General features: G+C 45.5%; 1 long non-coding RNA gene across 2 annotated transcripts; it reads right to left on the bottom strand.

Moving 5' to 3' along the window:
* LOC135365323 (uncharacterized) lies at positions 1-12,865 on the bottom strand. 2 transcript variants are annotated; one of them, XR_010412929.1, is made up of 2 exons: positions 12,744-12,865; positions 1-1,306 (listed from the first exon to the last, which is right to left on the bottom strand). It is a non-coding gene; the product is annotated as an uncharacterized LOC135365323 (long non-coding RNA). The 2 variants fall into 2 exon arrangements; XR_010412928.1 differs by having other exon boundaries at positions 12,797-12,864.
* Between the last annotated feature and the right edge of the window lie 9,037 nt (positions 12,866-21,902).

Raw genomic sequence — 21,902 nt, 5'->3', positions numbered from 1 at the left:
TACAGTATCTTTGAAATATTTTATATTGTCTTATTATACAACACATCAATCAGACATGAAATTTTATCTGAAATGAATTTTTATCAAATCAATTTTTTATCAAATGAATTTTTATCAAAGTTTTTTTTCTAGACTAAGAGACAACACAGTATATGACAGAGATGCATGCACATACGCAGGTACATACATGCACACGCAGAACAGAGCTTAGCACTTAGTCGTTACATAGGGACAAGGATTATTACTGTTGTTTTTATTATTGTTTCTAAAATTGCAGTATTAGTATTTCTATAATTATTTTGGTTTATTTTTTATTAATTTTTCATTATGTTCAGTTAGCCAACATACTTTATATTTTAAATAAGCATTTAAACTACTATATTCTAGAAAGAGAGAGTAGTATTCAGGATATGAGAGCATATAACCGAGTAAAGAAATAGAATTCGATGTTGTGAGAAAGAAGCAGATTGTGTACTCTGCCTGGTGAAATTGGTCCATGAGGTTCTCTGGGGGAAGTGGAATTGCAGTTTGCTGAATGACAGCGTGTGGTTTGTTTCCCACCCATATACACAAACACAGGCATGTGTGGAGAGCTAAGCAGTGCTCCTTATTATGAAACCAATCCGCTGAGCTGCTCAGAATTTCATTCTATACTAGCTAATTGACATTATAATTAACTTTTTTTTTTTGTTTGTCCTTTTGACTTTTCGGGACACCGAATCATACACCAAGGAACTGTTGCATGGCCAACTTGTATCTATTCGTTGTTGCTGCCATGCCAGTTTAAGGGAGTCCTGTGAGTAGTCTCTCACAGTGACATCAAATTCACCGTGCCTAACAATGAACTGCCAAAGTCTCCTGAAGCATGTATCACCATTGGTACCACCATTTACAACAGCCCGAGCCAGAAATCAGAAAAAAAAAAAAAAAGTTATCCCAACTTTTCTTTATCTCTGCGCTCCTCCATATAAAAATCACCATCTCTTACCAACTCTCCTGACATAAATGTCTCCCATGGTTATTCCTCCTCATGGTGCTACAGTCCATGGTCGTCATGGTGACTCTAAAGCATCTCTTCTATCCTTTGTTAGTAGAATGTCTAGATCTGTATGGGTTCAGTACTGTCCACATACGATCACACACTTCACAGCTCTTTTTGAAGTCAGAAGAGTGTGGCCGATGAAGTCAGTTTCAGACAATGACAATGGCAGAGTTTTGGGACTGGAAGCACACTTTTCTCACTCCTTTGGCCTGTGAGTTACATCTACAGGTGATGATGTGTGGTCCTGCATTCTTTCTGGAAGATCTGTACAGGAAATAAAACCCGGGAGCTTAGGAGCCAATTTATTATTCACAATAATGTGTGAATACTAATGAAAAGTAACTCACCAAATTGTTAGAAAAATAATTTGGGAAGGGAAAAGGCAAGACATTTCCGTGGTGTGTTCTTGCTCTCCTTAGCATTCGTATCGGGTCATACATTTTTTTGGATAATGGATCTAGGATAATTCCAGTGTGTTTTATTCAAAAGGCATAACACATCCTTTTATGACATAGAATTTCAAAGAATTATAATAGTGTAAAGATAATTCAAGTAAATGTCTGCCTCCAATTTCTCCCCCTATGAGTACACTTTTTGTCTAGTCTAGTTTATTCTATCCGGAACACTGTTTTGAGCATGCAGAAAATCTGCTAGATTACACTGTATGCACATTCCATTCTATACACGTTAAAAATAATAATCAGACAAACAAGCGACAACATAAAATCTCCCTATCTCTAGTTCCCATTTCCATTGAAACTAAAGTAATTATATTTACATGACATTGTCTTTCTTGCATCTTTGCCACACTCATATTCTTTCTTCCACATAAACAGTCTTCCCCACCATTTCTAACCCCTTCAAAGTCTCCCAAAATCTAGGGGTTGATGTAAACATATCCTTCCATGGAGACTTCCGTGCTCTCTTTAGACCACGCTTCCTTGCTTCTCTTTCTTGTGTAGAACTGGGCAGCTCTGTCAGAGCATCTGCTTTCATCTACAGCTGCACTGTCTGAGTTTATGTTTCCTCTATGCACCCTGAATGTGACCTACTCATCTCTTCCTTCCCTAGCCCCTAATGTCTCCCAAGGGCCCTCTTCTCTCACTTCATTAATGTTACCAATTTCATACCACCGAGGACAGAGCCTTGTTGATGGATTACTTCACACCTAACACACTGGGCTCACTTGCTCCCCAGAGGCCCCTCCTCATTGGTGCCTAGCCATTGCCCACACCATTCGCATATCGGCCTCAATGTCACTGCTTCCAGAATGACAGAGGCATGGTGTGATGCCCCAATCCAGAAATTTGCTTTAAAGTAGCTGAGAGTTTGCAAGGACAAGGGGGATAAATGATTTGGGAGGACCAAGGAAAAGCAGGGAGGACACCTACCCCATTGGAATCCTGTGCCATGTAGCTTCTGGAGGAGAAAATAGCTACTCTTTGATGGGTGACATGGGCTGCCATATTCCCAGAGGACAGCTGGGGAGGGAAATGAAGGGAACAGGAGGAAACTGTTTGTGTGGAGAGGGGTGGGAGCATTGAGACAGACAGGCATTCCTCAGGATAGAGCAGAAAAAATCCTGGTGTCAGAGACAGAAGGGAGATAGTCTATTTCAGATGGATTAAATAAAGTGAGATGAAACATTTGTTAAAGAAAAAAAACCCCGCCTTTCTGAGCCCTTCCCCATTATACCTTCTGTTCTTAGCATATTTTATTCCCATTTTTCAAAGCCTGAGAGCATATTGTCTGTTCAGGGAACTGTGTGTGGTCTGCCTCTTACATTAGATACCAGCGTTAGAGAAGGCCACTAGGCTGACCTCACTTGCTGCAGCATGGAGAGTCTCCTGGGTGTTTGTGGAGTCAACGAATGAACCTTCTTATCCCACAGACAGCCTACTACAGAGAGGCAGATAAGAAGATGGAATTGTTTTATATGAGCGATTATGCTTATTTTTATTCCTGATAGGTTCATAAGTCAATTAAATGATTATTGATAAACTAAATATGAAAGTAAAAGTAACAAGGGGCACCTGAGTGGCAGCAGGTTGAGCTTCTGACTCTTGATTTCAGCTCAGGTCATGATCTCAGGGTCATGGGATCAGCCCCCTATCAGGCTCCATGCTCAGCTTGGAATCTGCTTGTCCCTCTTCCTCTGCTCTTCCCCCGCTCATGCTCTCTGACTCTCTCTCAAATAAATAAATAAATAAATAAATAAATAAATCTTTAAAAAAGTAAATGTAACAAAGCATAGTTAATTTACTGTTCTTACACATCATTATTATGACAGCTATATGTTAATGAGGTAATATAATTGACACAGAGTGTTATCTTAGTGTCAGATATACAGCATAGTGATTCAACATTTCCATACATCACCCAATGCTCATCTCAAGTGCACTCCTTAATCCCTGTCACCTATTTTATCCATTGCCCCTCCAACCTCACTCTAGGAACCATCAGTTTGTTCCTCTAGAGTTAAGAGTCTGTTTCTTTTTTTTTTCTCTATTTTTTCCCTTTGCTTATTTGTTTTGTTTATTAAATTCCACATATAAGTGAAATCATATGGTGTTTGTCTTTGACTTACTTCATTTAGCAAAATACTCTCTGGCTCCATCCATGTTGTTGCAAATGACAAAATTGTATTTTTTATTTATGGCTGAATAATTCTTTTTTATGGCTGATTATCATCTATCTATTATCTATCTATATCTACCTATCATCTATCATCTATTTATTATCTATCTGTGGCTGATCTCTCCACAATATAAATTAGGTGTTATAATCCCTACTATTATTTTGTTATTATTAAATTAGTTCCTTAAGTATGTTACTAATTATTTTATATATTTGTTGCTCCCATGTTGAGTGCATAAATATTTACAATTGTTAGGTCTTCTTGTTGATTGTCCCCTTTATTATGATATAGTACGCTTCTTTATCTCTGGTTACATTCTTTGATATAAATTCTAATTGTCCAATATCTGTGTTACTACTCTGGCTTTCTTCTGATATCCAGGTGCTTGGTAAGTATTTCTCTATCCTTTCATTCTCTATCTGCAGGTGTCTTTGGATCTAACATCAGTCTTTTGTAGTCAGCATATACATGGGTCTTGTTTTATTATCCATTCTGACAACCTATGTCTTTTGATTGGAGCCTTTATTCCATTTACATTCAAAGTAATTATTGATATGTATTTATAGCCATTTCATTACTTCTTTTGTAATTTTTTTTCTGGAGGTTTTCTCTGATCTATGATTGTCTTTGACACTTTTGGTCTCTCCTGTCCACTCAGAGTCCCCTTTACTATTTCTTGAAGGGCTGGTTTAGTTGTCAGGTACTTCTTTAGTTTTTGTTTGTCTTGGAAACTCTTTATTTGTCTTTCTAGTCTGAATGACTGCCCTCCTGTGTACAGTATTCTTCGCTGCAGATTTTTCCCATTCAGTACTTTGAATATATCATACCACTTCCTTTTGGCTTGCCTTGTTTCTGTTGAAAAATCTGCAGCTAGGGTTATGGGTCTTCCTTTGTAAGTCAATGACCTCTTTTGTCTTGCTGCTTTTAAGATTTTTTTAATTGCTAGGTTTTGCAAATTTATTCACAATATGTCTTGATTAGAATGTGTTTTGTTGATTTTGGTGGGAGTTCTCTCTGCCTCCTGAATCTAGATGTCTGTATCCTTTCCGACTTTAAGGAAGTTTTCAGCTATTATTTCTTCAGATGAATTTTCTGCCCCCCTTTCTCTCTCCTCTTCTTCTGGGACTCCTATAATAGAAATTTTATTACATTTGTCATGCACACAAGGGAGGGAAGGGCAGAACGAGGACAAGCAGACTCCCCGCTGAATGGGGAGCCCAGCACAGGGTTCAATCCCAGGACCCCAAGATTATGCCTGAACCAAAGGTAGATGCTTAACCAACTGAGCCACCCGGGTGCCTCTTTTTTGACCATTTTTAAATCAGATTGTTTTGTTAATAATTTGTATGAGTTCTTTGTACACATTGAATATTAACCCCTCATCAGATATATTTTTGAGACTATCTCCTTCCATTCCTTAGGTTGCTTTCCATTTTGTTAATGCTTTCTTTTGCTGTGCAGGAAAGCTTCTTAGTTTGATGCAGCCCCATATGTTTATATTTTATTTTGTTTCCCTTGCGTTTGAAATCATATCCAAAATAGCATCTCTAGGACCAATGTCAAGGAGAATTCTACCTATGTTTTCTTCTATAAGTTTTAAATAAAACAAAACAAAAAAGGTCTTACATTTAGGTCTTTAATACATTTTAGTTTGATTTTTGTATGTGATATAAATGAGCAATCTCGTTTTAGTACTTTGCATATAGTTGACCAGTTTTCCCACCATGATTTACTGAAGAGACAGTCCTTTCCTTAATGTATATTCTTGCCCTCTTTGTGTAAATTAATCAAACATATATGTGTGAGTTTATTTCTGGGTTGTCTATTCTGTCCCATTGATCTATGTGTCTGTTTTCATGTCAATACCATACTGATTTGAACGGTATAGTTTGTATTAGACATTGAAATCAGGGAGCATATGTCTCACTTTTTTCTTTTTCTCAAGATTGTTTTGCCTATTTGAGGTCTTTTGTGTTTCCATGCAAATTTTAGAATTATTTGTTTTACTTTTCTGTGAAAAATGTGATTGGCATATTGGTAGGGATTTTACTGAATCTTGTTGTTGCCTCACCAGAGGTACTAACCTGTAGATTTCTTTGAGTAGTATGGGCATTTTAACAATATCAATTCTACCAATCTATGAACATGAAATTTCTTTCCATTCATTTGTCATTTATCTACTTACCTCAATATCTTATAGTTTCCAATGTACAAGTCTTTTACCTCCTTGCTTAAATTTATTCCTTGAAAAATTATTTCTTGATATTCATTTTGATATGACTACAAATGGGATTTTCTTGATTTCTCTTTCTAAAAGCTCATTATTATTGTATAAAAACAGAATAAAGGTCGCCTGGGTGGCTCAGTGGATTAAGGGTTTGCCTTCAGCTCAGGTCATGATCCTGGAGTCTTGGGATTGAGTCCCACATCAGGTTCCCTGCTCAGCAGGGAGTCTACTTCTCTGCCCCTCCCCTGGCTTGGGCTCTATCTCTTGCTCATTCAATTGCTCTCAAATAAAGAAATCTTTGAAAAAAGCAGAATAGATTTTTATATATTAATTTTATACCTTGTAACATTACTGAACTTATTTATTAGTTCTAACAGTGTCTGGTAGCCATTCACAGTTTCTATATATATACTATCATATCATCTGCAAATGATAGCACTGCTTCCTCCTTGCTGATTTGCCAATGCCTTTTATATTACCTTTTTTTTTAAAAAAAAAAAATCTAATTGCTTCAGCTAGGGCTTCTAATGCTATGTTGACTAACAGTGGGGATTGCGGGTATTCTTGTCTTGTTCCTAATATGAGAGTAAAAACTCTCAGCTCTTCACCATTATATTTTAGCAGTTGGTTTGTCATAAATGGCCTCTATCATGTTGATGTACTTCTCCTCTATACACACTTTGTTGAGAATTATAATAAATAGATGTCAAATTTTTTTCAGATTTTTTTTCTAAGTTAATTGAGATAATCAATGGTTTTTATCTTTAATTTTGTAACTGTGATCTATCACACTGACTGATTTATATATGTTGAATCATCCTTGCCTCCCTGGAATAAATACCACTTGAACATGGTATATGACTCTTTTAATGTACTCTTGAATTCAGTTTGCTAGTATTTTGTTGAGGATATTTGCATCTATGTTCATCTGTGATATATAATATAAAATATATAAATAATATATATAATATATATAAAATATATCATACATGATATATATCATATATGATATAATATAAAATAATAGTTCACATGTATTTTTTTCTTTTCTTTTCTTTTCTTTTTTTTTTTCTCCTATGGTGTCCTTGCCTGGTTTTGGTATCTGGGTAATGCTAGCCTTGTAAAATGAGCTTGGAAACATTCCAACTGCTCTGAGTTTTTGGAAGATTTTGAGAAGTATAACTATTAGATATTCTTGAATGTTCATAGAATTCACTAGTAAAGCCATCTGTTGAACTTTTGTTTGTGGGGAGGTTTTTGATTACTAATTCACTCTCCTTATTAGTAAAATGGAAATTCAGATTTTCTATTTCTTCATGATTCATTCAGGGAAGATTGTAAATTTCTAGGGATTTATCCATCTTTCTAGGTTGTCTAATTTATTGGTATATAAATCTTCTTGGTAGTCTCTTATGGTACTTTGTATTTCTGTGGCATCATTTATGCTTTCTTTTGCATTCCTGATGTTAATTATTGGAATGCTTTTATTCTTCTTGAGTCTAGGTAAAAGTTTGTTAATTTTGTTTACCTTATAAAAGAAGCAGCTCTTAGCTTCATTGATTTTTTTGTATTTTCTCTTATTAAAAAAATATTTTATTTTTAAGTAATCTCTACACCCAACATCGGGCTCCAACATGGGGTCACCCAACATGGGGTTCAAACATGCGGCACAAACCTGGGATCAAAAGTTACACATTCTGCTGACTTAGCCAGCCAGGTGACCTTTATTTTCTTTTTATTATCTATTGTATTTATTTCCAATCAGATCCTCATTATTTATTTCCTTCAACTAACTTTCCTTTGTTTGTTTATATATATATATATATTCATTCATTAGATATTATTGTAAATGGATTATTTTCTTAATTTCTCTTTCTGATACTTCATCATTAGTGTATTATTGTATATTGATTTTATATCCTGCAAGTTTACTGAGTTTGTTTATTAGTTCTAACAATTATTTGATAGACTCTTCTGTGGTTTTCTGGATACAAGATGATATAATCTGTAAAAAGAAGTAAGTTAGATTATTTATTTCTGATTTGAATATCTTTTATTTTTTCCTTGCTTAATTGTTCTGGCTAGAACTCTCAGTACTATACGGAATAGAAATTTTAAGATGATCATTCTTGTGTTGTTTCTGATCTTAGAGAAACAAAGTTTTCAGCATTTTTAGTATTGATTTATTATGTGTTTTTTTTTTTTCTATAACTAATGTGTGGAGAGTTTTTATCAAGACAATATGTTGCATTTTATCAAATGCTTTTTCCTGCACCTATTGAGATGATCATATGATTTTTATATCATTTTGTTAAATATATGGTTTATCGTGTTTACTGATTTGTATATGTTGAATCATGTTTATATCCCAGGGATAAATCCCACTTGGTCATTGTGTATGATTCTTTTTAATGTGCTCTTGAATTGGGTTTGCTAGTATTTAATTGAGGCTTTTTTGCAACTATCTTCATTAGGGATATTTGCCTGTAGTTTTGTTTTTGTGGTGTCATTTTCTGGCCTTGGTTTAACAGTAAGGCTTCCCTGGTAAGATTGGTAAGATTATTTGCAAGTGTTCCCTGCTCTTCTTTGATTACTGTTTCAGTCTTCCTGTTCTTTCTTCATTTAGATTTTTTATTTCTTTATGATTCAATCTTTGTAGGTTGGCTATTTCTAGGAATTTTTTTTTCTGTTTCTGTTATACAAATTTTTGTAGAGTAACTGTTAATAGAAGTTTCTTATGATTCCTTATAATTTTGTATTATCTGTTGCTATGTCTCCTCTTTCATTTGTAATTTTGTTTATTTGATTTTTGTCCTTGTGTATCTAACAACAAAAAAAATAACTTTATCTTTTCAAAACCAGCTGTTAGTTTACTGATGTTTTCTACTGCATTTGTGTTCTTGATTGCATTTCTTTCTTTTTTTTTTTTTTTGTAAGATTTTTTATTTATTTGACAGAGAGAGACACAGTAAGAGAGGGAACACAAGCAGGGGGAGTGGGAGAGGGAGAAGCAGGCTTCCCGCTGAGCAGGGAGCCCAATGGGAGGCTGGATCCCAGGACCCTGGGGTCATGACCTGAGCTAAAGGCAGACGCTTAACGACTGAGCCACCCAGGCACCCAGATTGCATTTATTTCTGAGGTAATTTTTATTTCTTCTTTCTTCTGGTAACTTGGGGTTAGTATGTTCTTCTTTTGTTAGTTTTTGAGGTATATAAATTTATTTATTTGAAATATTTATTTTTTTTATTGATGTAGGCTTTTAAAAAATATTGTATTTATTTATTTGACAGAGAGAGCACAAGCAGGGGGAGCAGCAGAGGGAGAGTGAGAAGAAGCTCTCTGCTGAGCAGGGATCCCAACACGGGGTTGGATCCCAGGACCCTGGGATCATGACCTGAGCCAAAGGCATCTGCTTAACTGACTGAGCCACCCAGGTGCCCCCAAAATCATAATTTTCTTTAAGGTTTCTGTCCATGTGCTGCATATTAGTTTTAACACTGTTGCTTTGAAGTGTAAACAAATTTTTTCTTTTCAGCTTTTCAAAATAGACAGAGTCTATCAAAATAAACTAGGCTTTTAACTTGTGTTGACTATGCCCCTCTTCAATAAAATCCCCATGAGAGACAGGAAGTGATCATGGAATGTAGGCAGTTTCTCAAAATTGTAGATATTCTCAGCCTTTGAGGCTCCACATAACCTCTCTCCTCTCCAAAATTATTCTCATTTATAAATTTCTTTCTTCCATAAGCAAACATTTTTTTAAAGATTTATTTATGGATTTAAAGAGGGGGAGGGCAGGCAGAGAGAGAATCCTCAAACAGACTCAGTGTTGAGCATGGAGCCTGATATGGGGCTCTATACCAAGAGCCTGATTTCATGACCTGAGCCAAAATGAAGAGCCAATGGCCTAACCAACTGAGCCACGTAGATGCCCCATCAGAAAAAATTTTAATTTCATCAGGAATATATGGCTGAAGAAGATAGTGTAATAGGAGGCTTCCCCATTCATAGTCCCCAGCAACACCAATGTGCAGCCATCCACTGATGAACTTGTATTTAAGTGACCTTTGGAATCCAGGTATGATGTTGTGTAAAACAGATGGAGTCCAAGCCTGAGAATGACCTTTTTGAGAAGGCATATGTACAACCATGTGTCACATTCTCCTGCCACGGTCCTGGTTATAGACTGAGAAGGACCTCTGTAGACACCCAGTCTCCCTGTAGACTCAGCTACGGTTGTATATGGACTTTGTCCTTATACCAGCATCATCCACCAAGGGATTTGGGAGGAACCACACCCATCCTTGTCCCCATAGGCAGGCCCCTTGACCTTGATCAGAGTATTCTGATCAGCCCTACGACCTACCTCCCTGCCCACTGCTCTGTTGTCAAGGGACAGTCCTGCCTACCCAAGAACATGGCAGGGGGCACAATTATCTGTACCCCCAGATACAAGTTGCAGACACTGGTCCCAGTTCTGGTTTCTGAAGCAACATCATGACTCAATTCTTGCCTTGCTAAGCCATGGTATGGGGCCAATCTTGCCTGAACTAGGACCTGTCCACCTACCTGACAAGAACCTCCCAGGAACTGGTGGAAGGATCCTTTATTCACAAACCTGGTTATAGTTCACTTTCTGTGGACTCAACTGTGTACCTTGGAGTAGAACCTTGTCCCAGTTTCATTCTTACTGACTCTGGTCCTGGAGGACATGACTTCACCCAGGGACCAGGTAGGATCCAAGCCCAGCAATGTCCTTGGTAACAGGCCCTTCAAGAAAATTATTAAAAATATCCAAACTACAATAAGGTGTTAATGGATACACAATATAAAAGAACATAAAGTCTGGCATCAATAGAATAAAACATGTGGGGCAGGAGTAGGAAAATTGTAGAGGTTTTATATACTATTGAATTTAATTTTGATCACCTAAAATGAAGTGTTATAACTCTAAGATGTTTTATGTACACTTGGTAGCATTCACAAAGCTAAAACCTCCAGTAGTTATAGTAAAGAGAAAGAAAAAGGAATCTAAGCATAAGTAGAAAACATCAGGAAATCACAAAGGAGACAGCAAAAGAAGAAGACAGGAACAAACTACAAAACAGAGAACAATTACCTGCTTCTTTCACTGCTGCCTGACACCCACATCTTAGGGTTCTGGGGCTGTTAGGGATACTTGGAGATCCAGAGAGCCAGGGTGGGACTGCTAGTCTTAGGGACTATTCTGAGGTGTGCTGACAGGTGGAGCACCTGCTACAGAGAGGTAGGGAGGTAGAGGGGTCGATTTATAGATTCACAGAAAGCTGCCGGTAGTTCAGAAACGTCCCTTCACAGAGGCACTCTTCACCCCTTTGTTTGTTTCTAGTCTTTCATCTATTACAAATAAACCTGCAGTGAACCATTGTGCAGAGTGAGTCATGGGATCTTAAATTTTCATTTCTGGGATGAAGGTCCAGGAGAGTGCTTGCGAGGTTATAGGGTTTATGTTTCACTTCTATAGAACCTATCACACTGTCCTACCAGCGTTGCTGTTCCATTTACATTCCCACCCGAAATGTAGTACTGTATTTTATATTAACCAGCTGTCCTAACAGGTGGGTAGTCATGATAACTCTCAGGGTTTCATTTGCATTTCCCTCATGGCTAGTGAGTTTGTACATTTTTTCTTGTGCTAATTTTCCATCTGCATGTTCTCTTTGATGTAATATCTGATGGGCTGTACCTTCATTCAGCCTCTCTTCACAGCTCATCCTCCCCAAGGTTGCAGCACAGGGAGGGAGGGGCAGGAAGGTGGGCTGGAAGCTGAGCAGTCCTTAAGTGTGCTCCTCCACTCCTGGGCCCACCAGGAAGGCAGGGGCAGGACGCTGCTTTGGAGGGTCCACCCCCGTGGTGCCGCCCCTCCCCTGCAGTCCTGACCGTGGATGGAGGCGTGGGGAGTGCTGCTGAAGGGCTGTGATATGAGGAAGTAAATCCCCTTCAACTGTGGGATTCGGCCAGAGTCGAAGAAGGTGGACGGAGGAACAGAAAAGGGGGTCTGGGAGCTTTGAGTGCTCCCTGCACAGCCAAGGCCCCCAGGGCTGATGAAGAGGCTGAAGGGGTGCGCCTTCATTCACTGGGCTTCTCACTGGAGTCCAGGCAGAGCGTGCGGAAGACGGGAGAGGGCGCAGGATGTAGGATGGAAATGCTGTGCCTCCTTTTCCTAAGTCTGTTTTCTGACCCAGGAAACTCATGTTCCGGAGTTTAACAAGGGAAACACGTGCCTTGAGTTTGCTCCCTGCTCAGAATTCTCACAGATGAGTGTTCACCCCATGTGCTCTCCACACCCTCCTGGCTTTTCGTATGCCTGGCAGGTCTGAGGGTGGTTACAAGGTGCCTTCCTTCTCAGGGAGCACTGCCTGGTTGGCTCTAAAGGGCGGCGCCTGGCCATCCACGCTGGTCCCCGCTCTGCTCCGGTGCCGTCCTCTTTTCAAAGTTAAGGAGACGGTGTTGGCGTGGTGAAGGGCCGTCACTGGAGATCGCGTGGGCAACCTCTCTGCCAGGCTTGGCTCTGCTTACCAGCTGCTGAGCTCCCCCAAGTCTGCGCACTCCAAGGACACCGTTTGGAAAACACACTTAAACCCAGCAGTCGGGGCCGAGTAAACCTAGGAACCACCTTAAATAATAATGATAATATGCTATGTGATTCCCAACCAGTGTGACTTTCCTAAGTGATCGATCAACCCCGCTTCTCATTTCCGTGTCGCCTGGCCCAGCTACATCCCTGCGGATTGGAGGGCACCAAGGAGCAGTGCCCTGCGAGCGGGGACTGTGCGCACAGGACGCGCTCCTCTTACCGCAGCTGCCCGGCGTCTGCCGGGGGAGACAGTGCAGAGCTGCGAACACACACCTGCAAAGGCGGCAGCGGCGGCAGGTCCAGGCTCCGTGTTTCAGGGCGCCGCGTTCCCTGAGTGGACAGAGAGGGGGCAGCAGCGGGGTGGGCGCGCATGCGCTACCCGCGCCCCCCACGCCCCGCCCTTCGTGTCCGCCCCCTCCACGCCCCGCCCTTCGTGTCCGCGCCCCTCCAACCCCGCCCCTCCACGCCCCGCTCCGCCCCTCCACGCCCCGCCCCGCCCCTGTACGCCCCTCCACGCCCCGCCCTTTGTGTCCACACCCCTCCACGCCCCGCCCCGCCCGGCCCCCAGACAGAGAGGCAGCATCAGCGGGGTCGGCGCGCATGCGCTACCCGCGCCCCTCCACGCCACGCCCTTCGTGTCCACGCCCTCCAAGCCCTGCCCCGCAACTCCACGCCCCTCCACGCCACGCCCCGCCCGGCCCACAGACAGAAAGGCAGCACCAGCGGAGTGGCGCGCATGCGCTACCCGTGCCCCTCCACGCCCCGCCCTTTGTGCCCGCGCCCCTCCACGCCCCACCCCGCCCCTCCACGCCCCGCCCGGCCCCCAGCCCTTCGTGTTCGCGCCCCTCCACGCCCCGCCCTTCGTGTCCGCGCCCCTCAACGCCCCGCCCCTGCAGGCCCCTCCACGCCCCGCCCCGCCCGGCCCCCGGACAGAGAGGCGGCATCAGCGGGGTCGGCGCGCATGCGCTATCTGCGCCCCTCCACGCCCCGCCCTTTGTGCCCGCGCCCCTCCACGCCCCGCCCCGCCCCCAGCCCTTCGTGTCCGCGCCCCTCCACGCCCCGCCCTTCGTGTCCGCGCCCCTCCACGCCCCGCCTTTCGTGTCCGCGCCCCTCCACGCCCCGCCCCGCCCCTGCAGGCCCCTCCACGCCCCGCCCCGCCCGGCCCCCGGACAGAGAGGCGGCATCAGCGGGGTGGGCGCGCATGCGCTACCCGCGCCCCTCCAAGCCCCGCCCTTTGTGTCCGCACCCCTCCACGCCCCCAACCCCTACTCCGCGCCCTCCGTCCACGCCCGCTCCCCTCCACGCCCCGCCCCGCCCCGCCCCTCCACGCCCCGCCCCGCCCGGCCCCCAGACAGAGAGGCGGCAGCAGCGGGGTCGGAGCGCATGCGCTGTCCGCGCCCCGCCAAGCCCCGCCCTTCGTGTCCGCGCCCCTCCAACCCACGCCCCTCCACGCCCCTCCACGCCCCCAACCCCTACCCGGCGCCCACCGCCCCGCTCCCCTCCGCAAGGTCAAGCCCCGCTGCGCCCCCCGCCCAACGCTCAGCCCGCTCCCGCAGGCACACACCTCTGCCTCGGGTCGTGCTCGCAGTAACGGCCGGCGCGGTGGGCGGGGCCTACGCAGCAGGTGCCCAGGGCGCAGGTGCCGCCCTTCCTGCAGCCGCGCAGCGGCGGGGGCGCGCCTGCTGGGGGGATACCTGGGTGCTGGCGTCCGCTGCCTCCTGGCCCTTCGCGGTGACGCCCCCGAGAGCGCCTCATGAGCCTGCCCCGAGAGGCAGGAAGCTTCACCTCCAGGCCCATGTGTGTTTGCTCAGGTAAACCCTGCTTGTCAACTTAAGGATTCAAAACGAACTGCCAGGGGTCCTGGAGGGTCAGGAACCGGCTCGGGACCGAAGGAGAAACCCTGGCCCCAGCAAGGAGCATTTTCCGTCTTCCTTCCTTTCGTATGTTAAAGTCAGGCTGTGACTTCCTGGACAGTGATTAAAACCAGGCCTTCAGGGCGGGGACCGCCCACAGCTTTTGACGACAACAGAAACCCCTCCCAACCCCTTGTCCCCCCCAGAGGGACATCATCATTCCCTGCCCCCCCCCCCAACCAGAGACCTGGGGTCTGGAGCCGGAGGTAGCTTCTGCATGGCTCCATCCATTTATGCCCAGCTGCTATGAGCACACTGCCTTGACTGAGCTCAGCCCAGGGGCCACAGCTCTAGGCTCTTCCCATGCAACTTCAGCAGGAGCCACAGGTGGGCCCCAGCTCACAGGGATTTGCAACTCACCTGAGCTTCCAGCCCACATCCCTGGCGCTAAGAAGGAACAACATTTCTCAGGATGGGCCATCCTAGAATCTCACCTTCCTACTCCCTTCTGACCCCCAGTGTCCACTTTATCATAGAACCTCGGCTCTGCCTCTTGGAAGGGGTCCCTTTCCTTCATACCCAAGCAGACCCTACAGTCTGCAAGGTGCACCTATCCCCACCTCTCTCGCACTGTGCCTTACTCTGTGCAAACAGCCAGGCACCTAAAGCACCCAATGTGAATCCCGCATGTCTCCCCCAATTCCTGCGGTCTTTCTTTGGACAGAACAGAGCCCACCATCCTGGCCCCTCACACCACTCTGCCTACCGTCCAGACCCCACACCTTCTCACCGAGAGACAGGGAATGGTCCCATGCCTCTGGACTGCCTCACCCTGGTTCCCTGGCCTTGTAACATTTGCTCTTCAAAGGCCTGTATCACACAGGAACCTGTTGCGGAGAAACACCTGCTGTCATGGCCACAGTTGGAAGCTATAACATCAGTGTCCAACCTCAAGTTTAGCAACAATGTGCTGGGAGGTCTCAGCCAGAAACGCTTCATGCAGAAATACCTGGATATAGACATACTGCTTCTCCTTTTCTTCCAATAAGAACGGTGCTGACCTCAACAGCTGTGCTTGAGATCCAGAAATAAGTATGTCTGAATGTTTTGACGGGGCAGGCAGGGTATGCTGTGTCAGCTGGGTATGATTCACCAACCCTTTCTCAGAGCCATGGAGACCCCTGCCCAGCATCAGGAGAATGTGATGACTCAGAAGGGACAGTAGTGACTGCAAGCCAGGCTGCACATTACAATCCCCCAAGGATGGTTCTCATAAATTGCTCATTTAGAAATGATCATTTTTAATTGTTTTTTAAAAATAACTATTTTTCTTATTAATTAAACTAATATTCACATTTGTACCAACCCCCAATCCTGGAGATGACCACACTTTTCCCAACTCCCCTTCTATGCTATCCTGGGTGGGTGCACAGGCGTCACCCTTTGTAAGGCAGAAACTTCCAGGAAGACTTTCATTTGCATGAAGAACCTCTCCACCTCATGGAGCTGTGCCTGCCTCTCACTGCACTGCTTGGCCTCTTGTTTTAAGACCTCCACCTCTCCCTTGAGGATGGAGCACCTCTCCTTCAACTGGAGGATCTCAGACAATGTCTCCATAGTTCTCCAGGCCTGGGTCTCCCCAATGCCCTCCCATCCCCCCTTCTCCTTTCCTGCCCTGAGTTTTAATACAAAGTCTTCAAACCACTGGACTATTTCATCTCCCACGGCATGGTGCCATTTTCTTCTTCTGAGGAGAACTCCCCCCAAAATGAATAATGCACAGATAGCAGGCCACATGGACATCAAGCTGAAGTAAATCCAAGGTGAGAAAGGACTCCAATGTCCCCTTGTCTGCATAGTGGAAAGGCACCCATTCAGAGGAATTTGGGTTAGGCTGGTGTCCCTGTGTCTCTGTAGCGCAGTGATAGGTTGGAATGGAGGAATCACAGTTTGAAGACTCCCAGGTTTCCATGGATCCAGTGGACACATCGGTGCAAGGCTGAGCAGGTTTGGAGGTCTCATAATGAGAGACCAAGTGGCAAGCCCATTGTTTGGGTGCTCTATGCTCTGGGGGAAAGGAAGAATCCAAATCCAAGGTCGCATGGTGAACTCACTGTCTAGTTGCCGGCTTGGCCTAGCACAGAGCTGCACTGTTGGTCTCCAGGTCCAAGGGTACATGGTGAGCCCACTCGCAAGGGGTCTGCTTGGCCTAGCGCAGAGCTGAGTTGTTGGTCTTAATATCCAAGGGCACAAGGTGAGCCTGCTTACGAGGCACCAGCTTGGCCTATCAGATAGCTTGGTAGTTGCTCTCCAGGTCCAAGGGCACATGGTGAGCCTACTGCCCAGTTGCCTGCTTGGCCAGGCAAAGAGCCGAGTTGTTGGTCTTGAGGTCCAAGGGCACATGGTGTGACTGCTGTCCAGGTGCCTACTTGGCTTGGTGTAGAGCTGCATTGTTGGTCTCCAGGTCCAAGGGCACATGGTGAGCCCGCTATCAAGGTATCTGCTTGGCCTAGCCCAGGGCTCTGTTATTGGTTGCCAGGTCCAAGGGCACATGTTAACCCTGTTGTCCAGGTTCCTGTTTGGCCTAATTGCGAGCTGTGTTGTTGATCTCCGGGCCCAAAGGCACCTGGTGCCCCTGCTGTCCACGTTCCTGCTTGGGCTAGTGCAGAGCTGCATTGTTGTTCTCCAGCTCCAAGAGCATATGGTGAGCCTACTGTCCAGGTGCCTGCTTGGCCTAATAGAGAGCTGATTTCTTGGTCTCCAGATCCAAGGGCACGCGGTGAGCCTGCTATCAATGTTTCTGCTTGGCCCAGGATAGAGCTGAGTTGTTGGTTTCCGGGTCCAAGGGAGCATGATGAGCCCATTCTCTAGCCGTCTGCTTGGCCAAGTGTAAAGCTGAGTTGTTGTTATTGGCATCGAAGGACACATGTTGAGCCTGCTGTCTAGGTACACTCCTGGCCTAGTACAGAGCTGTGTTTTGGGTCTCCAGGTCCAAGGGTACATGGTGATCCCACTGTCAAGTTGTCTGCTTGGCCTAGCCCAGGGCTCCTTTCTTGGTCTCCAGGTCCAAGGGGACATGGTGAGCCTGCTGTTCAGGTGCCTGCTAGGCCCAGGATAGAGCTGAGGTGTTGGTTTCCAGATCCAAGGGCACGTGATAAGCCCACTCTCCAGGGGCCTGCCTGTCCTAGTAGAGAGCTGAGTTTTTGGACTCCAGTTCCAAGGGCACATGGTGATGGTGTTATTCAGGTGAATCCTTTTCCCAAATACTGAGCTGGGATGCAGGACTCATGGTTTCTTGACCCTTGGCAAGCCTGGTATTCTCTGGACTTACTTGCCTTGTGCTACACTGGAGTGGCCTGTTTGTGGTAGGACTTCTTGTCCACCCAGTGTCTGTGTGACTCATCTGCCCAGTAGTGTCAAATTGGTTCAGAAGACTCCCAGTCTTTCGGTTCCTGGTTGGTGCTCTCTTACGGGGACTGACTTTCTGCTTGTTATACTTTGTTGGAGGGTTTGTGGTCTGTGGGCTCCTGGTCAGCCAGGTGTCTGGGGGGTTACTTTGTCTACTGCTGAGCTGGTTCAGCCAGCTTGTGGTCTCAGGACTTGTGGTCCAAGGACTTGCACTGTGTCCAATGATGTGGTGATTCCTTCCCCCAGTACTTACTTGTTTTGTAAAAGTCCCGCTCTCCCTGGTGTCTGTAGGCGTTCTAAACATTGTCGACATCAGGGACGTATGGACGTTCAATTCATTCATGGTCCCTGTGCTGAGGTGGTTTGGAGGGCTCCAGAGTAGTAATGTGCCCAGTGCTCCCTCAGGATGTGGACTCAGCTTTCCTGTGCTGAGCCCTGTTGGGAACCCAGAGGTGTGGGAACCAGCTGGCTGAGAATCCATGGTGACCTGATTTCCAGTGTCCCACTCCCATGTGCCAAATGAGATGTGTTCCTGAGCAGCTGGGCCATCCTCATAGTGGGAAGAGGGTTCAGGAGTCGCCAGATGAAGGTTTGAGGACCTCAGGACCACACAGGGGTGCAAAGGTAGGTGCAAACATGAAGGTGGACTGCAGAGTATTGGTGAACGGCCCAGGGCAGGCAGTGGGCAGAGGGCTTGCCATGGGCAGGGCAGAAAAAGGTCAGAGAATGCTAGGAATAGCAGGAAGAGCTGTAGCTGAAGCGCCATCTCTCTCCTCTGTGCAGCCGTGGCTGTTGCCGAGCTTTTAAAACAGCTCTGGGGCATGAGAATGCCTTCTTGTGATGTCACCACCATGCCCTGGCCAATCACCAGGGCGCTGTCACGTTGGCTTCCTTCGGGTGGCCAATCACCATGCAGTTTGGCTGGCCAATGACTGATGGCTATCTCAGTGACCTTCCTGACATCATTGCCTAGAAACCTTGTTTTAAAGGAAAATAGATAAGCTTTCCTTCAAGATGAAAAATTCCTATTTGGGATGAATTCATAGTGAAGGACATGGTGAGGCTGAAAGACCCAACTAGTAGAAAGCTAAATGTGTCACACAGAGTCACCTTTCCCTAAAACGCTGACACCGATGTTAGTGAAGACATGGGACATTAGACCCCAAGACACATCACTGCTGTTGGGTAAGGGGGACAACATGGCACTAGGGAAATCCTACTGTCAAGTAACCCATCAAAGCTGAAATAGAATTTTAGAGAATGGTAGGCGTTATGTTTGGTACATCTTCTCACAATACACCTAAACCTCGAAAAGATGAAGGCGTATCACAATTCATTACCTGCTTGTCAAAACAGCATTCAGCTCTCCTAGAAAGGGACAACAAATTCCAGCCTATCACCAGGTTCACAGTCCTCGTGTCCTGCGTCCAATCAGAAAGTTATGGGGGGAACTCCTCCCTCAAATCCAACTACATACTTATCAAATCATTCAGAACACCCAAGAAATGAGTCAGAGATCTGAGAAAACAGATGCTACCAGTCTACAAGTAGAAAAGTGACCACCATTTAGAAGGTAGGAGGTGTGGAGACGTGAATCTGGTGTGACATAGCTGAGGATACAGGGGAGGAGAGGGGGCTTGCTTGAGGAGAGTACTGCAAAGTAGTATAAGCATTGGTTTGCAAAATCAGAACTTTTGAAAGTCTGGATAAAGAAAATGAGGTATAAACATACAATCAAATATTACTCAGCCACCAAAAAGAATGGCATCTTGCCCTTAGCAAAAATGTGGATAGGACTAGAGGGTATTATGCTAAGTGAAATAAATCAGCCAAAGGCAAATATCATATGATTTCTCTCATATGTGCAATTTAAGAAACAAGTGATGACAATAGAGGAAGGGAAGAGCAAATAAAATAAGATGAAAACACAGAGGGATGCAAAACATAAGAGACTCTTAAGTGTTGGGACCAAACTGAGGGTTGATGGTGGGGAGGTGGCTGGGACATGGGTTGATTGGTTGATGGGCATTAAGGATGGTATTTGATGGAATGAGCACTGGGTTTTCTATAAAACTGATGCATCCCTAAATTTAGCCTCAAACTAAAAAAAAAAAAAACAAAAATGCAATGTGTTCCTGAACCTTCCATATTTGTTCCCACCTGGCACACAGCAAGCTTCCACTGAGTACTTGTTGAAAGAGTGAGCTCAGATGGAGCTGTCTCCTCCCAGAGCAGATACATAGGGTCTGGAACTTAGGGGAGAGAAGAGGAAAGAGCAGAGAGGTGTTCCTGTTATGAGATGAACATGTCACGGGGATGAAAGGCACAGCATAGGGAATATGGTCAATGATATTTTAATTGTATCTCTGGTGATGGAGGTAACTACACTTGTAGTGAGTGTAGCATAAGGCAAATCTTATCCAATCACGATCATGTCCACCTGAAGGTAACATGATATTTCGTGTCAACTATGCTTCAAAAAAAAAAAAAAAAAAAATGAGTCCGAAAGTATATCTATAAAAGAGAACTGAGTTTGTCTGGGAGTGACAGGAACCCAAATGCAATCCAGCTGGAATTAGGCTCCCTCAGCCTGTCTAAGGGCTGAAGGTAACTCTGGTCTCTTGGGGACACTCCACTCTCCAGTTCTGCATAACTTACTTCCAATTCCCTTCTTTGCTGATTTCTGCTTCAGCTTCCTTTGCCAGCTTTTTCCTGTGCGCCCCTTCACTTGGTGTTCATGCTCTTCTCCTCAGGATCCTCATGTGGAGAACCATCTATCCCCTGACTTCAGACAGCACCTCTCTGGAGGACCTTGAGGATTCTTTTGTGGGTAAGTGTATAAAGTGCATTCCACGGATAGGATCAATAACTGGCTATGTGTGGATTTTAGTTTTGATCCATGAGTGTACAGCGTGGAAGAGCCTTGCCTCTGGAGCTATAATCACTAAAGGCTGACCTGTTTCTTGAGGATAAAGCTCATTCCCTGTTTCAATCTTATGTGCCTCTAATTCAGAAATATGTACCAGGGGTGACGTATCCTATCTCTGGGGTGTATTTATGAACTCTGTAATTCCTAGCTTTCCTACAAAGTTTGTTTTGTGCTCTCCCACAGTGGTGCTGCTGGACCACGATTGGGCTGCTAAGGCAAAGAAGCGTTTCTAACTTGTAGTATCAGAGACAGCAAGCTTTGAAGGGGTTGGGACGATGTGGTGATCTTTGTGTGACCTCACGAAGCACATGAAAACCCACGTTCTGAGTCTTGTGCATCTTCTTCCAGGTGGAATTTCTCCCGCATGTTGGCTTCCTGGACCAATTCCTGAGTCAGCTGCTGCCAAGGAGGAGGAGGACCAGGGTCTGCAGGTACTTCCAGGTGCTTCATTGGCATAGGGGAGTGGGGGTACCAGGGTGTGGCCTGCGACCCTGGGGTGTGCGGGCATAGTGTGGGACCTGGGGGTGCAGGCAGGGACTCCAGGCTAGGCAAGCAGGGAGGTGGTTTTTAGGCTGAAAGGTAGCCCTCATTCATTCACCTCTGGATGGATACCTGGGTTGTTTCCATACCTTGTCTATTGGGAGTCCTGCTACAAGAAGCGTAGAGGTGTTTTAGTTTCACACCGAGGGCACCCACGCTGTTGAGCTGACGCTGAATTGGGTACGACTGCCATCACAGGGCTCTCTGTGCAGAGGGTGGCTGGAGTGGAGATGGATCAGGAGCTGAGCTTTTCTGGGGTGCTCTGCACAGTGGGTAGCCTGGTCAAACAGCTGTAGTTGAGGTGGGTGTGTGCTGGAGTGTCCCAGTGCTCTCTGCAGGGAAGGCACTTTGGGATGGTAGCTATAGCAGAAGTGAATTCAGGATTGGGGGGGTTCTCTGTGCACAGGATCTCCTAGAAAGATGGCTGAAGCCAAGTGGGCGAAAGCTGGGGAGTCCTGGGGTCTTCAGCCCTACGAGAGCCTCGACAGCATTTGGGTTGGGTGGTCCTGGGCTGTCCACATAGGGAGCTACTTGGCAGGGCTCCTGGAGCTGAAGCAGTAGTGACCCAGGAAGTCCCGTAGCCCTCCTTGCAGGGGTGCCCTAGGAAGCCGAGTCGTGTAGGCCTGGAGTGTTCTGGGGTGCTGAGCAC

The sequence above is a fragment of the Mirounga angustirostris genome, unplaced genomic scaffold, assembly GCF_029215605.1.
Source record: "Mirounga angustirostris isolate CCGP_5_RB_7025 unplaced genomic scaffold, mMirAng1.0.hap1 SCAF_7, whole genome shotgun sequence".
NCBI classification, from domain to species: Eukaryota; Metazoa; Chordata; class Mammalia; order Carnivora; family Phocidae; genus Mirounga; species Mirounga angustirostris.
This window is presented reverse-complemented; position numbering and strand designations above follow the sequence as displayed.